The sequence below is a fragment of the Gopherus flavomarginatus genome, chromosome 23 (assembly GCF_025201925.1).
Source record: "Gopherus flavomarginatus isolate rGopFla2 chromosome 23, rGopFla2.mat.asm, whole genome shotgun sequence".
Taxonomy (NCBI): Eukaryota; Metazoa; Chordata; order Testudines; family Testudinidae; genus Gopherus; species Gopherus flavomarginatus.
Window position 1 is genome coordinate 13,135,469 of NC_066639.1, and position 17,026 is coordinate 13,152,494.

The window sequence follows — 17,026 nt, forward strand, 5'->3', positions numbered from 1 at the left end:
CTGGCCCTGTCACCTTTCAATGAGATATTAGATTATACTTATAATGTCACAGTGGCAGTGAGTCGACTGCTGCAGCTCCCCGTAGACTCTGCCTGCGTCTCTCACCGAGTTGGAGTACAGCAGTCGAGGGGAGAGCACTCGATGTGTTGCGTATACACTAGACGCTATATATCGACCCCCGCTGGATCGATCGCTGCCCACCGATTTGGCAGGTGGTATAGACATACCCCGAGTATCTGGTGATCGGAGCTGGACCCCGAAGGGAGACACATTGAAGGAATTCAGGGGTTAAGGTGCCTCTATTGTCAACTGTCAGGGCTGCTGTGGCTCAGAGGAGGGTGCTTGACTGCCTGGCAGGCTTAGGCGCCGCAAGCCTGGGAGGCAGGAGAAGTGAAGTGGCCACGGTGTGCTCGAGGTGCTCGTGCTCGGAGCAGGGGTGAGCTGGGGCAAGGGGGGTGCCAGAGGGCAGAGCGGGGGAGTTGCCACAAGAGGGATGCCTCAGGGTGGAGGGGGAGAGCTGCCATGGGTGGGGCGCCTCAGGGCGGGAGCTCGGGGGGGGGAAGGCGCAAGGTCGAAGTTTCGCCTAGGGCATGAAACATCCTCGCACTGGCCCTGCCCCATGCCCTGCCTGCAGTCAGCCCTGCACCCCCTGCCCTGCCCTGCCTGCAGCCAGCCTCTGTCTCCAGCCAGCCCTGCACCTTCTGCCCTGCCCGCTCCAGCCGCATCCTCCCTGCCCTGCCTGCAGCCAGCCCCGCAGCCAGCCCCTGACACACCCCCTGCCCTGTCTCCAGCCAACTCCTGCCGCACACCCCTGTGGCCCTGCCCAAAGCCAACCAGCCCCCACACACCCCCAGTCTGCACCGGCCCTGCACCCCCTGTCTGCAGCCAGCCCTGCACCCCCTGCCTTGTCTCCAGCCAACCCCTGATGCACCCCCCTGCCTGAAGCCAGCCAGCCCCGCACCCCTTACCCTGCCTACAGTCAGACCTTCCTCTAGCCAACCCCATGTCCACTGGTGCCCTGCAGTTCCCAGGGCAGTAACCCTGCACATCTGCTTCAATGAGGGGAGCAGGGAGCAGCTGGGACCCACACATGTGCACACCCCAGGGTGACCAGACAGCAAGTGTGAAAAATTGGGACGGGGGTGGGGGGTAATAGGATCCTAGATAAGAAAAAGACCCCAAAATTTGGACTGTCCCTATAAAATCGAGACATCTGGGCACCCTAGCACGTCCCCAGGACTCCTGAATTCCATTGCTGGGTTTCCTATTGGTTCCACTGCTGGTTGTTTTCCTTTTTCTGTGAGACTTTGGCCAAGTTGCTCCCCCCTCTAGGGCTCTGTCCCCAGCAGTCAAATGGGGATTTCATACTTTCCCGCTATTGGAAAGTGCTGGGAGAATCCCCCAGCAAAAGCTGCTCTGACAGTGCTAAGCAGCATCTGAACATTCAAGGTCGGAGCTCACTGCCCAGGAGGAGTGTTTGGCTCTGGGGTTTCACTTCAGCCCAGTCTAGAGAGAGGGGCCCAACCATGGAGTTTGGCTCAAGAAGACCAAGTCTCCAATTTGTTAAGGGCATTTTGAATTCCAATCCTGTGCTCCTAAGTGCTTGATGTCAGCTGCAAATTTTAGAAGCATGCTCTCCACTGCATTTTCCAAATCATTCATGAAAATATTGAATAGTACCTGACCCCGGACTGATCCCTGCTGGACCCACTAGGTACACCCTCTCCGTTGGACAGCCAAACCTGGAGAAGGGCTCCTGGAGTCCGGGCTTTCAACCAGCTCTGCACCCACATTTCACTGATTGCAGCTGGACTGCATTTCCCTTGTTTGCTTGTGGGAATGTCCTATGGGACTGTGTGAAAAGCCTTAGTAACACCAAGCTAGATCCCATCTACCGTTTACCCACCTCCACCAGGCCCAGAACCCTACCAAAGAAGGAAAGCGGATCGGTTTGGAATGATTTGTTCTTGACAAATCCATGTTCACTTGTCCTAAGAACCAAATTATCCTGTAGGTGCTGCTGACAAAATGAGTGTTTAAGAATGTATTGCAGGATCTCTCCAGCTATGGCAGTCATGCTAGCTAGTCTGTAAGTCCCAGGGGTCTCTTTGTTCCCCTTTGAAAGATAGGTCCTGTCTTGTTAATGGATGGGAAAATGTTCTTTTTCAGGGATCTCAGACAAGAACCGAGGCACAACACCTGGTTTCTTAAGGCCACAAAAATGGAGGCAGGAACCTCTTCTCTCCTGCTGGCAAAGAACCCCAGGTACCTAAAAGACAGGGACTCATATCCCTGAATGGGCATTAAAAAAGGCAATGGTTAAAAAGTTTGGCCCCGACCATTTCCTATTTCCACAGACTAGACATTTTAGCAAACTTTAGAATTCCTTGGTGCTAAACACTGTGAAACTCCCCTTTCTCCTTCACAGAGGGCTTTAACGCCCCTTATCTCACTCAGGCTCACAACTGCCCAGAGTTCGAGAATTGTTCCTGTTCCCATTGGACAGATGGGGAGGAGCCTGAGGTCCAGAGAAGGGAAGTGACCTACCCAAGGGCCTACACAGCAAGGCGGTGGCAGAACCAGAAGGAGAAGCCACCAGTCCTGACTCCTGTTCTAACAGACAACAAACCCCCCAGAGGCAGGGATAGAGCTCAGAAATCGAGATGGTGGGGAAATTTCATTTAAACCGTTTCTGTCCGAAAATCCCATTCAGACTAAACCAGTTTGTTTCTCGAAATCATAACAAGTGGGATGAAAGTTCTTTGCAAAAAGATTTTATTGCAAAACAAAAGCATCTCCTGTTTGTCACAGTGTGTTAAATTGTCTCCTCGCACACAAAGAGGAGACACTTAGGTCTTGAAAATTAGATAAGATTCTTCAGTCTGAGCTAAGTCGTTGCTGCTCTTAACAATTTCAAAATAAAAAAATACAAATAAAATAGACTGTTTCAGCTATTCTATTATGTTCTAATCTGCTCTGAGTAAACGTGATAGGACACCTCATATTATGCCCTACTCCTAGTGACACTCTCCAATGGATCCCCATCCTCCACCCACCGTGAGGTAGGTACGAGCGTATCATTATTATCCCTACTTGAAAGAGGGAGAAGCTAAGGCTGAGAAAGGAGAATCGACTTGTCTTAGGTCACCCAGCCAGTCAGAGGCAGAGTTGGGAATAGGACCCAAGAGCCCTGATTTTCAGACTAACCATCGGATCTTGAATTTCATCCATTGAATGACCTGAGTAAAGTGCTCTTAGATGAGCTCCAGACCAACAACAATGACAGTAATTATTCAGCAAGTATTTGAGGAGAACTGCAATGTTAGAGAGAATCAAGAACTGCTCAGAGACAATTAATGCAGAGAAGCAGCAAAATTCACTAAACATAGAACTGGTTCTGACTTATTTCCTTGGTCTTAAAAGAGACCAACAAGGACATGAATCTCCTCCCTGTCAATAACCTCCTGCTCAGCCAATCAGGGTACAGACTGAGGACGGGAGGCTGAGGGTTCTCACCAGAAAGCCCAAAGGATGGCCCAGGTCACTGGTGGGGATCACTGCCCGAGCGCTATTTCAGACTCACATTTTTGAGTGGACCTTCCACAGTGGGAGCTGCAGAGCAGTCCCCCGCAATACACACCCACCCACCCACACACACACACACACACACACACCTCCTGATGTTGGAAGGGGAACAAGAGAAAGGACAAAAGAAGCAAGAGACAAAGAGAAAGGAGGGAGAGATGGATGGAGGAAAAGGTGAAACAAAAAGGACAAACCTCAATGTCCCCAGTGATTCTAAGGGACAAAATCCCAGATGCAAAATAAAATTCTACCTCTTTAAGCTCGTGTTTTCCATGCCTAGAATTCAACTGTCACCAGATGGATCAGACTGAACAGGTTTCAAACCTCCAGGAGGCTCTTACCTTCTAAACAAGGATGGCTATTTTCTAGTAAAATCACTAAAAGGGAAGGAGAAAACTCATAGACTCATAGGTCAGAAGGGACCAATCTGATCATCTAGTCTGACCTCCTGCACAAGGCAGGCCACAGAACCCCACCCATCCAATTTTATAACAACCCCTATCCCAGGACCGAGTTATTGAAATCCTCAAAAATGGTTTGAAGACCTCAAGCTGCAGGGAAACCACCAGCAAGCGACCCGTGCCCCACGCTGCAGGGGAAGGCGAAAAACCTCCAGGGCACCTGCCAATCCGCCCTGGAGGAAAATTCCTTCCCGACCCCAAATATGGCGATCAGCTAAACCCTGAGCATGTGGGCAAGAGTCACCAGCCAGCACCCAAGAAGGAATTCTCCACAGCAACTCAGTACCCATTGCATCCAACATCTCCCCGCAGACCATTGAGCAGACCTGTCTGGTGGTAATTCAAGATCAATTGCCCAAATTAACGATCCTATCATAACATCCCCTCCATATACTTATCAAGCTTTGTCTTAAAGCCAGGAAAGTCTTTTGCCCCTACTACTTCCCTCAGAAGGCTATTCCAGAACTTCACTCCCCTAATGGTCAGAAACCTTCGTCTAATTTCAAGTCTAAACTTCCTAATATCCAGTTTATACCCATTCGTCCTCGTGCCTACATTAGTACTAAACTTAAACAATTCCTCTCCCTCCCTAACGTTAACCCCCTTGATATATTTATATAGAGCGAGCATATCCCCCCTCAGAAAGAGGTTTCTCCTGGCGCTCATGTCCGTGAACCTGAATACTCTCTCAGTTCTCAGAGAGAGACCTGGAGAAGGAGACTTGCTGAAGCAAAGCCACAGGAGTTTCCGAGATTTCCCTGGCCCCTCACCCCTATCCTGCCTGGCTGATGTCAGCATCTCTCTGTGAGGTCACCACCTCCCCACCACCTTTGACCAATAGTCTGAGGTCCTGCAAAAGGTCTTTGTGATGTCACTGCCACACCCCTCCCTTGCTGTGCCAATGTCCTGCCCCTGGCCAGGCCCTTTGGAGGTTTGAGCTACTCCCTGTGGATCACCCCACTCAAGGAACATTCGTTCTAGGCAGCAAGATGGCTAGACAGGAAAACATCAGACGCTGCTCCTAATGCTACACTCAGTTTTTCACAAATTAATCTACTTTATGGCCAGAAGAGACCATTAGACCTCACTGGGAGGCATTTTTCTCCAGCCCTCAGAACATTTGGTGCCTCTTTGCTGACCCAGCTCCAATTTCACATCATATATTTCAAATGATTACACCAAAACTGGAGGCAGTATTCCAGTATCAGTCTCACTGATACCGTGTCACCTCCTGTGACATTATTGACATAATCTGTACCTGTATAGATCACCGTTGCAACCACTGTTCTATATTTGCAGCCAATATTGTAGAAAGGTTTTCATGTACGTAAGGGTTCTATGGAGAGGTTCTGATTGGCTGATTATAATTATGCTATCTCTAGATGTGTTTCATTTTTGTAGTTGATGTTATGAATATTGGCTCTGTGCTGCCCGTATTCCAAACTTGTGCCATAATGGGGGACAGAACAGCCACCTTGCCAGAAGTGGCTTTACCAATAGATGGAACCTGGAATTTAAACTCCCAATGATCACACTGTGTTTGGGATCCGTTTGAATTCCCCTCCCAGGTCTTTGACACTTTTATCTCCACTCATAGCAACTCTGATATAGGATTAAAGAAGTCAAAACATCATCTCCAAGCACAGACAACGGAGAATGCATCACATGACACTTTGAGAAGTGGATGGACAGAATGTGAGAGATAAACTGCATGGCTCAGACAAAAGGTAACAGTTCTGCAGTGAAGGAGAAGGAGGAAATCTCTCTGTCACTCGTACACGGTCGAGTCTTCACAGTGCTCCCGAGCTGGACAGTGAAGAACCCCCTCGGTCCCGCCGTGAGACTGAGTAACAGGAGGCCTGTCACCCCCATTCCTGCCGTCCTGCATTCCTGGTGTCCAGCATCCCAGAGGGCCTCCCTGCCAGCGACGAAACACAACTGCCATCCGGACTCCCCAGTGCTGCTCCTCAACGGCTCTAAATCAGTCGGAGAGTGGAAGGTCCTGGGCATCATGCTGGCACGTGGGATCCACTGCACCTGAACAGTGGGAAAAGGTTTCTGTGCTGGGGCATCGTTTAGTGTTTTCCAGTTTCCAAGGGAGGGTTTATGGGCCTGAGCGTTAAGCTCCCAAAGCCAGTCACTGTTTCATTGTATTCATTATGTTTGCATTTTCCCCTGTTCCCCCCGTTTTCTGTACCTTTACCCTGACTACACTTACTTTGTTTGTGCCAGACCACCTTGTCTCCTCTTTATTTTATTTACAGCACATGAGGAGGGAGGCTAAATCCACTGGTGATAGAGACAGGAGGAAGTCGAGTTTGTATCTCCTGAGAAAAGGGGCTTTTTCCTTTCCTATTTCTCCCCTACCATTTCTAAGGTTTTCCTTTGAAGCGTTGCCTTATTCAGCTTGCGGTAACATTTACCTTTTGAGATAAAAACTACGAAATACAGAACTAGAGACATTTTTTTAGAAATCTGGGATTTAGACATTTTATTTAAAGCAAGGGGGGGTGTCCAAGTTTCTGAGAAGGTTTTTGTTTGCAAGAAGCAACATTGTTGGGTCTGTTATTGTACCAAGGGGGGAGACGGTTGTCTATAAAAGAGGAGTCAAGACTAAATGCATCTGATGAGGATGGGATTCAAACCCATGCGTGCAGAACACAATGGATTAGCAGTCCATCACCTTAACCACTCGGCCACCTCATGTGAGCTGTAAAAAAAGGGATAGCAGTATAAATCTAAGGCCAGCAGAAATAGGGACACTAAGGAGTTTCCCAATACTAAGCGTAAGCAGGGTCTGAATGAGCTCCCCCTCACATCTAGTGAGGAGCTGAGGAAAGACTTCGGGAACAGACCGTGTTTGCACAGACACACCTACTGTGCCTAGCTATGCAGCATGGTGGGGCCGCTTCCCCAAAATGACCAGTTTGGGATGGTGGTGGGTTACAAATCACTTTAGGATTGAGTGGAATAAAATGTTATTCTCCTTCCTGTATGAGTGAAGGGCAGCAGAACATACCTAGTGTGTCCTGATGGAGGGGTAGGTGGGTGAGGAATAGCTTTTATTGGACTGCAGAGGAGTGATTGAGGATGTCACCCTAAAACAGTGGTCCCCAAACATTTCACACTGTGCCCTCTTTGCCAGGGCTGTGGCCCCTTGGAAGCTGCAATCAAGAACTGGGGCTGGGAGTGGGGTTGTTGCTTGCTGGGGAGAGGGGTGCAGACAGCGGTAAGGGGTTGAGGCTGGGCTCAGAGCTAGAGGCCCAGACTGAGGGTGGGGTTGGGAAAGAGCTGGGACCAGTATCTTAGATGCCTATATACAAATGCGAGAAGTATGGGTAATAAGCAGGAAGAACTGGAAGTGCTAATAAATAAATACAACTATGACATTGTTGGCATCACTGAAACTTGGTGGGATAAAACACATGACTGGAATGTTGGTGTGGATGGGTATAGTTTGCTCAGGAAGGATAGACAGGGGAAAAAGGGAGGAGGTGTTGCCTTATATATTAAAAATGTACACACTTGGACTGAGGTGGAGATGGACAAAGGAGACAGAAGTGTTGAGAGTCTCTGGGTTAGGATAAAAGGGGTAAAAAACAAGGGTGATGTCGTGCTAGGAGTCTACTACAGGCCACCTGAAGAGGTGGATGAGGCTTTTTTTAAACTACTAACAAAATCATCCAAAGCCCAAGATTTGGTGGTGATGGGGGACTTCAACTATCCAGATATATGTTGGGAAAATAACACTGCAGGGCATAGACTATCCAATAAGTTCCTGGACTCTATTGCAGACAACTTTTTTATTTCAGAAGGTTGAAAAAGCTACTAGGGGGGAAGCTGCTCTAGACTTGATATTAACAAATAGGGAGGAACTTGTTGAGAATTTGAAAGTAGAAGGAAGCTTGGGTGAAAGTGATCATGAAATCATAGAGTTTGCAATTCTAAGGAAGGGTAGAAGGGAGTACAGCAAAATAGAGACAATGGATTTCAGGAAGGCGGATTTTGGTAAGCTCAGGGAGCTGATAGGTAAGGTCCCATGGGAATCAAGACTGAGGGGAAAAACAACTAAGGAGAGTTGGCAGTTTTTCAAAGGGACGCTATTGAGGGCCCAAAAGCAAGCTATTCCGATGGGTAGGAAAGATAGAAAATGTGGCAAAAGACCAACTTGGCTTAACCACGAGATCTTGCATGACCTACAAAATAAAAAGGAGTCATATAAAAAATGGAAACTAGGTCAGATTACAAAGGATGAATATAGGCAAACAATACAGGAATGCAGGGGCAAGATTAGAAAGGCAAAGGCACAAAATGAGCTCAAACTAGCTATGGGAATAAAGGGAAACAAGAAGACTTTTTATCAATACATTAGAAGCAAAAGGAAGACCAAGGACAGGGAAGGCCCACTGCTCAGTAAGGAGGGAGAAACAGTATCAGGAAACTGGGAAATGGCAGAGATGCTTAATGATTTCTTTGTTCCAGTCTTCACTGAGAAGTCTGAAGGAATGTCTAACAAAGTGAATGCTTATGGGAAGGGGGTAGGTTGAGAAGATAAAATAAAAACAGAGCAAGTTAAAAGCACTTAGAAAAGTTAGATGCCTGCAAATCACCAGGGCCTGATGAAATGCATCCTAGAATACTCAAGGAGTTAATAGAGGAGGTATCTGAGCCTCTAGCTATTATCTTTGGAAAGTCATGGGAAATGGCAGAGATTCCAGAAGACTAGAAAAGGGCAAATATAGTGCCCATCTATAAAAAGGGAAATAAAAACAACCCAGGAAACTACAGACCAGTTAGTTTAACTTCTGTGCCAGGGAAGATAATGGAGCAAGTAATTAAAGAAATCATCTGCAAACACTTGGAAGGTGGTAAGGTGATAGGGAATAGCCAGCATGGATTTGTAAAGAACAAATTGTGTCAAACCAATCTGATCGCTTTCTTTGATAGGATAGCGAGTCTTGTGGATAAGGGAGAAGCGGGGGATGTGGTATACTTAGACTTTAGTAAGGCATTTGATACAGTCTCGCATGATATCCTTATCGATAAACTAGGAAAATACAATTTAGATGGGGCTACTATAAGGTGGGTGCATAACTGGCTGGATAACCATACTCAGAGAGTAGTTATTAATGGCTCCCAATCCTGCTGGAAAGGTATAACAAATGGGGTTCCACAGGGGTCTGTTTTGGGACTGGCTCTGTTCAATATCTTCATCAACGACTTAGATGTTGGTGTAGAAAGTACGCTTGTTAAGTTTGCGGACGATACCAAACTGGGAGGGATTGCAACTGCTTTGGAGGACAGGGTCAAAATTCAAAATGATCTGGACAAATTGGAGAAATGGTCTGAGGTGAACCAGATGAAGTTCAACAAAGACAAATGCTAAGTGCTCCACTTGGGAAGGAACAATCAGTTTCACACATACAGAATGGGAAGAGACTGTCTAGGAAGGAGTATGGCAGAAGGAGATCTGGGGGTCATAGTGGACCACAAGCTAAATATGAGTCAACAGTGTGATACTGTTGCAAAAAAAGCAAACGTGATTCTGGGATGCATTAACAAGTGTGTTGTAAACAAGACACGAGAAGTCATTCTTCCGCTCTACTCTGTGCTGGTTAGGCCTCAACTGGAGTATTGTGTCCAGTTCTGGGCGCCGCATTTCAGGAGGGATGTGGAGAAATTGGAGAGGGTCCAGAGAAGAGCAATAAGAATGATTAAAGGTCTTGAGAACATGACCTATGAAGGAAGGCTGAAAGAATTGGGTTTATTTAGTTTGGAAAAGAGAAGACTGAGAGGGGACATGATAGCAGTTTTCAGGTATCTAAAAGGGTGTCATCAGGAGGAGGGAGAAAACTTGTTCACCTTAGCCTCTAATGATAGAACAAGAAGCAATGGGCTTAAACTGCAGCAAGGGAGATTTAGGTTGGATATTAAGAAAAAGTTCCTAACTGTCAGGGTGGTTGGACACTGGAATAAATTGCCTAGGAACGTTGTGGAGTCTCCATCTCTGGAGATATTTAAGAGTAGGTTAGATAAATGTCTATCAGGGATGGTCTAGACAGTATTTGGTCCTGCTATGAGGGCTGGGGACTGCACTCGATGACCTCTCAAGGTCCCTTCCAGTCCTAGAGTCTATGAATCTATGAATCTCCACCTTTGGTGCAAAGACAGATCAAACAATGTTGCTTCTTGCAAACAAAAACGTTCTCAGAATCTCAGGCCCCCACCTTTGCTTCAAGTAAAATGTCTAAATCTCGGATTTCTAAAAAAAATTCTCTAGTCTTGTATTTCTTAGTTTTTATCTCAAAAGGTATCAGACTCATAATCTCCCCCCAAACATCCTGGGAGCTTCCCAAATAAATAAAATACCCCCATCCTGAGCAAGGCCACAACAGTGAACCAGAGCTAGTGTCTAGGCTAAGCTGTTCTGAAGGAGGCAACTGAAACATTTTCTCTCTGCTTCCCTTGGCAAAGTCTGACTGAGAAAATAAAATTCCCCAAACTGAAAATTTTCTGCTGAAAAACCAATACTAGTCTGTTTGGGGACTTTCATTTCAATGTATTATTATTATTCTCTTCTGATTTCTGTATTATTTCAGTTCAGTGTTTGTCCTCCAGATGTGTTTCCAGATGTTGAGTTGTGGGGGAGAGAGGCCAAGTCATGATGTCTCTGCCCCTCTTCCATAGTTTCTTCCAACTTGCTAGGAGGCTTCTTTGCTAGGATGTGAGTCAAGCAGTGTCCATTGTCGCTGTGCTATCTCGGAGAAGTCTGCATTGTACACGGTTCCTGGGATAGTCCTTGGGAGTGTGGATCCCTTTTAATGGGCCAGCAGCAAGTCTGGCTCCTCCATAGTCGCAACTGGAAGGCTGGTGGTGGGCATTTCCCAACCTCACAACATATCTCAGTAACACACACAGAGCAAACTTCATAACTTTCCAACCAATGCTACACACACAGTCCAACACAATATTAATGTTCAACAGACCAAGACTTTTGAAATGATACCTCACCAGGCAGACTTTGTACAAACCGTATCATCATTATACGAGAGTGGTGAATATGGGGCTTCCAGATGCTGCTTTGATCACAGCGTGCCACACCCAGGCTGACATTGCAATGGAGATGTACTCTTAGAGTCCATCTCTCCTGGGATAAAGATGGTAGCATGGCTGGCCTGGGTTATCTGACTTGGGCCCATGGAGCTAAAGCTGCAGGGCTAAAAACAGTGGTGCAGATATTTGTGTTCACACTGAAGCCTGGGTTCAGAAACCCTCACCCCTCCTGGGGTTTCAGAGGTTGGGCTCAAGCCCATCTGTCTGCACTGTAATGTTATAGTCTTGCAGCCCAAGCCCCATAACCCTGAGTCAGCTGGCCGGGCTTTAAGATAGGTGCCCTGGGTGTTTTAATCGCAGTGTAGACATAACATTAGGCTACTTCTCCAGTGCAGCGAAACACTCACGACTGGCCCGGGTCACATTAATCAGGGTCATGCGGCTTGGGCTGTAAAGTTGCAGTCTCCGTGTCTCGGCTGAGGCTCAGTACCCTGCTCTAGGAGCCCAGAAGGTTGGGAGGGTGTTTAGCAAGTGGAAATGGTAAAACCGCTGGGGAGTATTACCGTGGACTCATGACATTTCTCCATTGGTCTATCTGCTTTGGGGCAGGGATAATAATTCCCACTGGTGCCTTGTTGAGTGGCTTTTGCGGCACCTGCTATTGGCTGCTGTCAGAAGACAAGATTCGGAGCTAGATGGACCTTTGGTCTAGCCCAGTGTGGTTTTTCTTATGGTTTAAATTACATTCACAGGCACTGAGGATAAAGTTACTGAAAGTTTGGGAGTTAGGAGCTCATAGGTCAGTGGTCCACTCCCCTCACAGATGACACCCTCCCTCTGGGACAGGGGCAGGTCTGAGCTCTCACACCAAATGGCTCATTGTGGCTGCCAGAATTTGTGGGCAGCTCACTTAGTTTGCACCGAGGGTTGAGTCCTGCTTTGTGCAACATGTCTTAGAATGAAAATCCTAACTCCTCCTTTGAAATAACGACTGCAGCAGGACGTGTTATTGTCCCTGCCCCAAGGCAGACAGACCAATGGAGAAATGCCATTCAGTCCACGGTAACACTCCACTGCCATTTTACCTTTTTGGCTTCCTAAATTCCCTCCCATCCTTGTGGGGTCCCAGAACCCAGTATTGAACCTGAGCTGAGACGTCTACACTGCAAATTTATTACCCCACAGCCAAGCCCCAGGTACCTGAGTTGGCATGGGGCAGCCCTGGGTATTTCATTGCAGTGTGGACATAGCCTAGCATTACGTCTACACTGCCATTAACACACTCAAGTGACTCTTCTCAAACCCTGGGTCAGTTGATTCAGGCTTGTGGGGCTTGTGTTGCAGGGTAATAAAATTACAGTGTAGACACTTGGGCTTGAGCCTGGCCTCCAAGACCCCACAAGGGGTGAGGGTCTCTGAGGCTGGGCTCCAGTCTGAGCCCAAATGTCTGCACTGCAGTTTTTAGCCTCACAACCTGAGCCCCGGGAGCCCAAGTCAGATCATCCAGGCCAGACGAGCCACAGGGCTTTTATCTCAGTATAGCTGCACTCTCAGAGTATGTCTACATTGCAATGTAAGCCCAGGGTTAGCAGAAATCATGTCAGCAGCTCCAATACATAAACCTAAACCACGAGGAAAAGACCCACCCACAAGTAAGCTGGGCAGTGTCCTTTTCCCTACGGTTCGTAAGTCCAGCAACCAAAAGTCCTTTAACATGAGCCCTTTGTGCACCCCACTCACCGCTGTTGTCCTTAGTCAGTGCAGGCCCAGAGGTGCCTCTGTAGAGTTCATCTGCCATCCTGGGTGGAAAAGGGGGAAAATAAGAAGGCACCGTACTCACTATGTTGTCTAGGGACTCACTCACCCCTCCAGAGCCACCCTGGCCTAAAGTTGGTCTAACACCTATATTTTAGTATTAGGATCCAGGCCCCGGCCCACTTGTCTTTGGAACCCATGTCCCCTGCCTAGCAAGTGCTACTGAACTGAGGGTAAGTCCCTCCATCGGGGTCTGCCAAGCACAGTTCTGCTGCCCTCGAGTCACACAACAACGTTAACAAATCTTTATTTTACTCCTGCCCCAATAACCAGGAGACGGGGAATCCAACACCAGCCAAAAGAGATCATTTCGGCAAGCAAGCAACCAACATATTTCCAACATACTGTAAAACCCACATGCAGACTCATACATGAAACCTTACAAGAAAATCTTCCTGAGGGGGTCTGTAGCACCTGCTGCTGGAGGGAAGGAGGGAGCCACGGGTTGGGATTGAGGAGCACTGTAAAAAGGAGGAGGCTGTGGGTTGGGATTGAGGAGCAGCATGAGGAGGAGGGGGCTGTGGGTTGGGACTGAGGGGTACTGGGTATAGAGGGGACATGGGTCTGGGCTGAAAAGCATTGTCATTTGGGGATCCAGCAGGACAGGGGAAAGCAACAGGTGATTCTAATTCCTTAGGGATATTTTGTGTGTGTGTGTGTGCGTGCGCGCGCACAGGGGAGGAACATGCTGTATGCTCAGAGGCCTCTATTCCTTCAGCCTCGAAGGACAGAGGGGATGTCAGGAACTTGCCCCTTCAATCCTACATACATAAAGGCCCTTCTTAGGAAAGGCAAAATCCTGAAGAGAAAAACTAACATCAAAGAGGATGCTAGAAAGACAGATTTTTAAGATATAGTGAGTAGTTTATCACCTGACCAGGGACTTGAACTCTCAGATTAAGAGTCTGATGCTCTACCAATTGAGCTAGCCAGGCTCACATAGGAATAGTGCAGGTTGGTGCAAAGGAGAAACTAGTCAAGAAAAAGAGAGCAGGAAACAGTAGGGGAAACCTGTGACAGAGGGGTAGTCGTGTTAGTCTGGATCTGTAACAGCAGCAAAGAGTTCTGTGGCACCTTATAGGGGAAACCTGCTGTTCTCTCTCTTCCCAGCCCTGGCCTGGCCTGGTATTAGTGCTGGCTAGAAAGAGGGGAAATATCGGCATCTAGCAGCTTTTCATAGCTGTACAAGACTCAGGCACAGTACAGAGGTGCCCATCTGCAAGTGCCAAATGGTTGGATTGGCTAATGCAGCCTGTAGACGTCCAGGGCACACTGGGATATCGAGCCAAGTGTCCATCACCATCATTATTTCAAAGGGATAATGACAATGGTAAGAAGGTTCACAACTGACTCGGTAGTTGCATACAAAGGGGCACGTTTGGCCGTTACATTGGGAAATTCTGGCTCCTTCTCAGGCTCAGGTTGGCCACCCCGGTCTAGATGTAGAAGTTACAACACTGAAACTTGAATGAGGGGCCAATTTCCCCATCATTTCCCACTTTACACCCAAACACGATGACTTTCTGAATGAACCCTCCTCACTCAGCCAGAAGGTCTTGGGGTGGGTGTAAGAGTCACTGGATAAAATTCTCTGCACTCTGTTCTGAATCGGGTTAGAGCAGAGGTACCTAGTGATCTAGTCTGGCTGTAAAATCTATATGTCAACACCAAATATGGTGTGAAATTAATCCTCAGAAATGGCTGTTCCCCACTCAGACCCAGCAAAGGGCTCTCCAAGGATGGGGGCTGTTGAGGAAGGAAAGAAGAAAGATGTCCCTTCCCTGCAGGTACTGGGCTCTGCACTTTGGACAGAAAGGAGGGGAAGGAAATGGCCACATGATGGCAGCAGAACCTAAAAAATGAAACATAACAGGCTTCTGTGCACATTGATTCTGAAGTGAAAGAACCTGACTCCTGTATCATGAAAAGCCAAAAAGCCATTTCTTTCTATGACTAGGAGAAAAGAGTTCCAATAATTCCTGCCCCTTTATTTTTGAATTATTTTACATTATAAAGAAAATTGTAACAAAAAGGAGTCAGAACTTGAGCTGTCTGTTATTAAAAGCTGGTTCCCAATTCAGTTCTAACTGCCCTGCTAGAAACACCCCCAGGTCCCTGATCACCCCAGGAAGAGGAAAAAGAGAAACCCCCACTTGGCCCTGCCCTTGGTTGCAGGCTGCTGTCCCGGGGTGCGGGTGGGGACTGATTGTTTGCTGCTGAGGAGGGAGCCAGTATTGGCCTCTGGTGCTCTGCTCCTAGCATCTACCCAGCCCAGGTGTCCTCTGCCTCAGCTGCTGCTCCCGGCCTGCTCTAGAGTCAAACATGCAGGGCCCTCAGAGGAACAGAGGCTGGGACAGGGCAGCAGCCTGGGTTGGGCTGGGAAGATGCTGGGAATTCTGAGAACTGGCCTGGCTCCCTTCTCAACAACAAACAAATCAATTCCATGCCCCCTCCCCAGAAAAAGCCTGGAGCCAAGGGCAGCAGGGGACGATTCCCTTTAGTTCCCACTGAGGCAGGAGAGAACCCAGGGTCTTTCAAGCAGAGCTTATGGAACTGACGTGGGGAAACCAGCCTCTTTAATAACAGGCAGTTCAAAGTTTAAACTCAGCGTTTTTAACAATTTTTACAACCTTAAATAACCCTTCAATCGCAGTGTCACCATCCATAACATTGCTTCAGCCTTATAGGTTCCAAAGTGCAAAACTAAACATCTCTTCAAACACAAGAGAGTGCAGATCAGTCAGTGTTCAGAGTCATCCCACATAAAAGAATCATGCTGTGGTACATATTGGCCGTTGCCTTTCCCTCTGCTCCGTTAAAAGTTTTGGTATTTTGCACAGAAACTTTCTTCCCTCAGGAGAGACCTGGGAACCAAGGCTGCCAGACAAACACCTGTAAGAGGAGGTGTAACCTGTCAAAAAATGATCTCCCTCCTTCAGTTCAGTGACAGCCTGAAACGTTACTTATCCCGGCAGAGCTGGAGGATTGAAAGCAGCTACATCAAATCCCTGTGTAGCTAGCAGGAATGAAAACACTCCCTGGTATCTGAAGAGATGTTTAGTTTTACCCTTGGTAAACTACAAGACTACAGGGAAGGAAGGTGGTGCCAGATATAAAGGGTGAAACATGAAACAATTATCATAGTTATGCCCATAGTGACTGCAAAATATTTCTATATTCTTCTTATTATCATCAGTGTATTATTTTCTCTGGCGTCTATACATTGACTATATCTTGACCAAGAAATTTGGCTCTTGATAAAATAATCAACTACCCCTGGTTAAGGCAATGGACTTGATACCCACTCGGGTGTCCCTACACAGGTTCAGGTACTAACAACAGTTGCTGCCTTTTAGCCATAGCTTTTAATAAGGGCAATACATTGATCCTGTAAAATCATTTCCCAGCCGGCGTCCATCACCCACATTCCTTAGGGCATGTGGACGTTTCATTTCCCTCCTCAATTTCACACAGAGACACAATTTCCTTTGCACGGATCCATGAACAGCAAAACCTCTCTCTGTCTCTTATCTGAGCCAGGGCATTCGATTCCATTGAAACCTTCTCTCCTGCAATGGCAATGGTCATGCAGACGGGACAAGGCCACCTTCACCTCTGACAGTGAGATATTGGCTCATCTCTTTCTTTATGCTGCTATTGTTAGTCCATGAAACATCAGGGATGGATGCAAGGCTGAGTTCATGTACCAACCCCCTGAAACATTTCAGTGCCCCAGAGAAATCCTGACTGTGGCTATTGGCATGATCTGGCGGAGATTTGAATAGGAATGGGACGGTCTGAATTGTCAGTGTGGGGAATGAACAACAATCTATAGCAATGTTGTTAACCACAAACACACTCTAACCATGCTCCAGCCAGAAGGGAAATGGGCAGGAACTCTTGCTGTTCAGCCATGGACACACTTACACTAATGTACAGCCAGGAGTGTGCTGGAGAGCTGGTCTGAGCAATTTGAATTGACAATTCAGTGAGGACAGAATCATTGTGTAGTGAAGCACCTATACATCAAGTAGTTGTGGCCGAGAGGTTAAAGCGATGGACTAGAAATCCATTGGGGTCTCCCCAGGCAGGTTTGAATCCTGCCAACTACA

The 17,026-nt window shown here is 47.5% G+C and overlaps 2 non-coding genes across 2 annotated transcripts; one reads left to right on the forward strand and one right to left on the reverse strand.

Annotated features, from left to right (window-relative positions):
* Nucleotides 1-6,670: 6,670 nt before the first annotated feature.
* Nucleotides 6,671-6,752, reverse strand: TRNAS-GCU (transfer RNA serine (anticodon GCU)). The gene has a single exon. It is a non-coding gene; the product is annotated as a tRNA-Ser (tRNA).
* Nucleotides 6,753-16,944: 10,192 nt separating this feature from the next.
* On the forward strand, nucleotides 16,945-17,026 carry TRNAS-AGA (transfer RNA serine (anticodon AGA)). The gene has a single exon. It is a non-coding gene; the product is annotated as a tRNA-Ser (tRNA).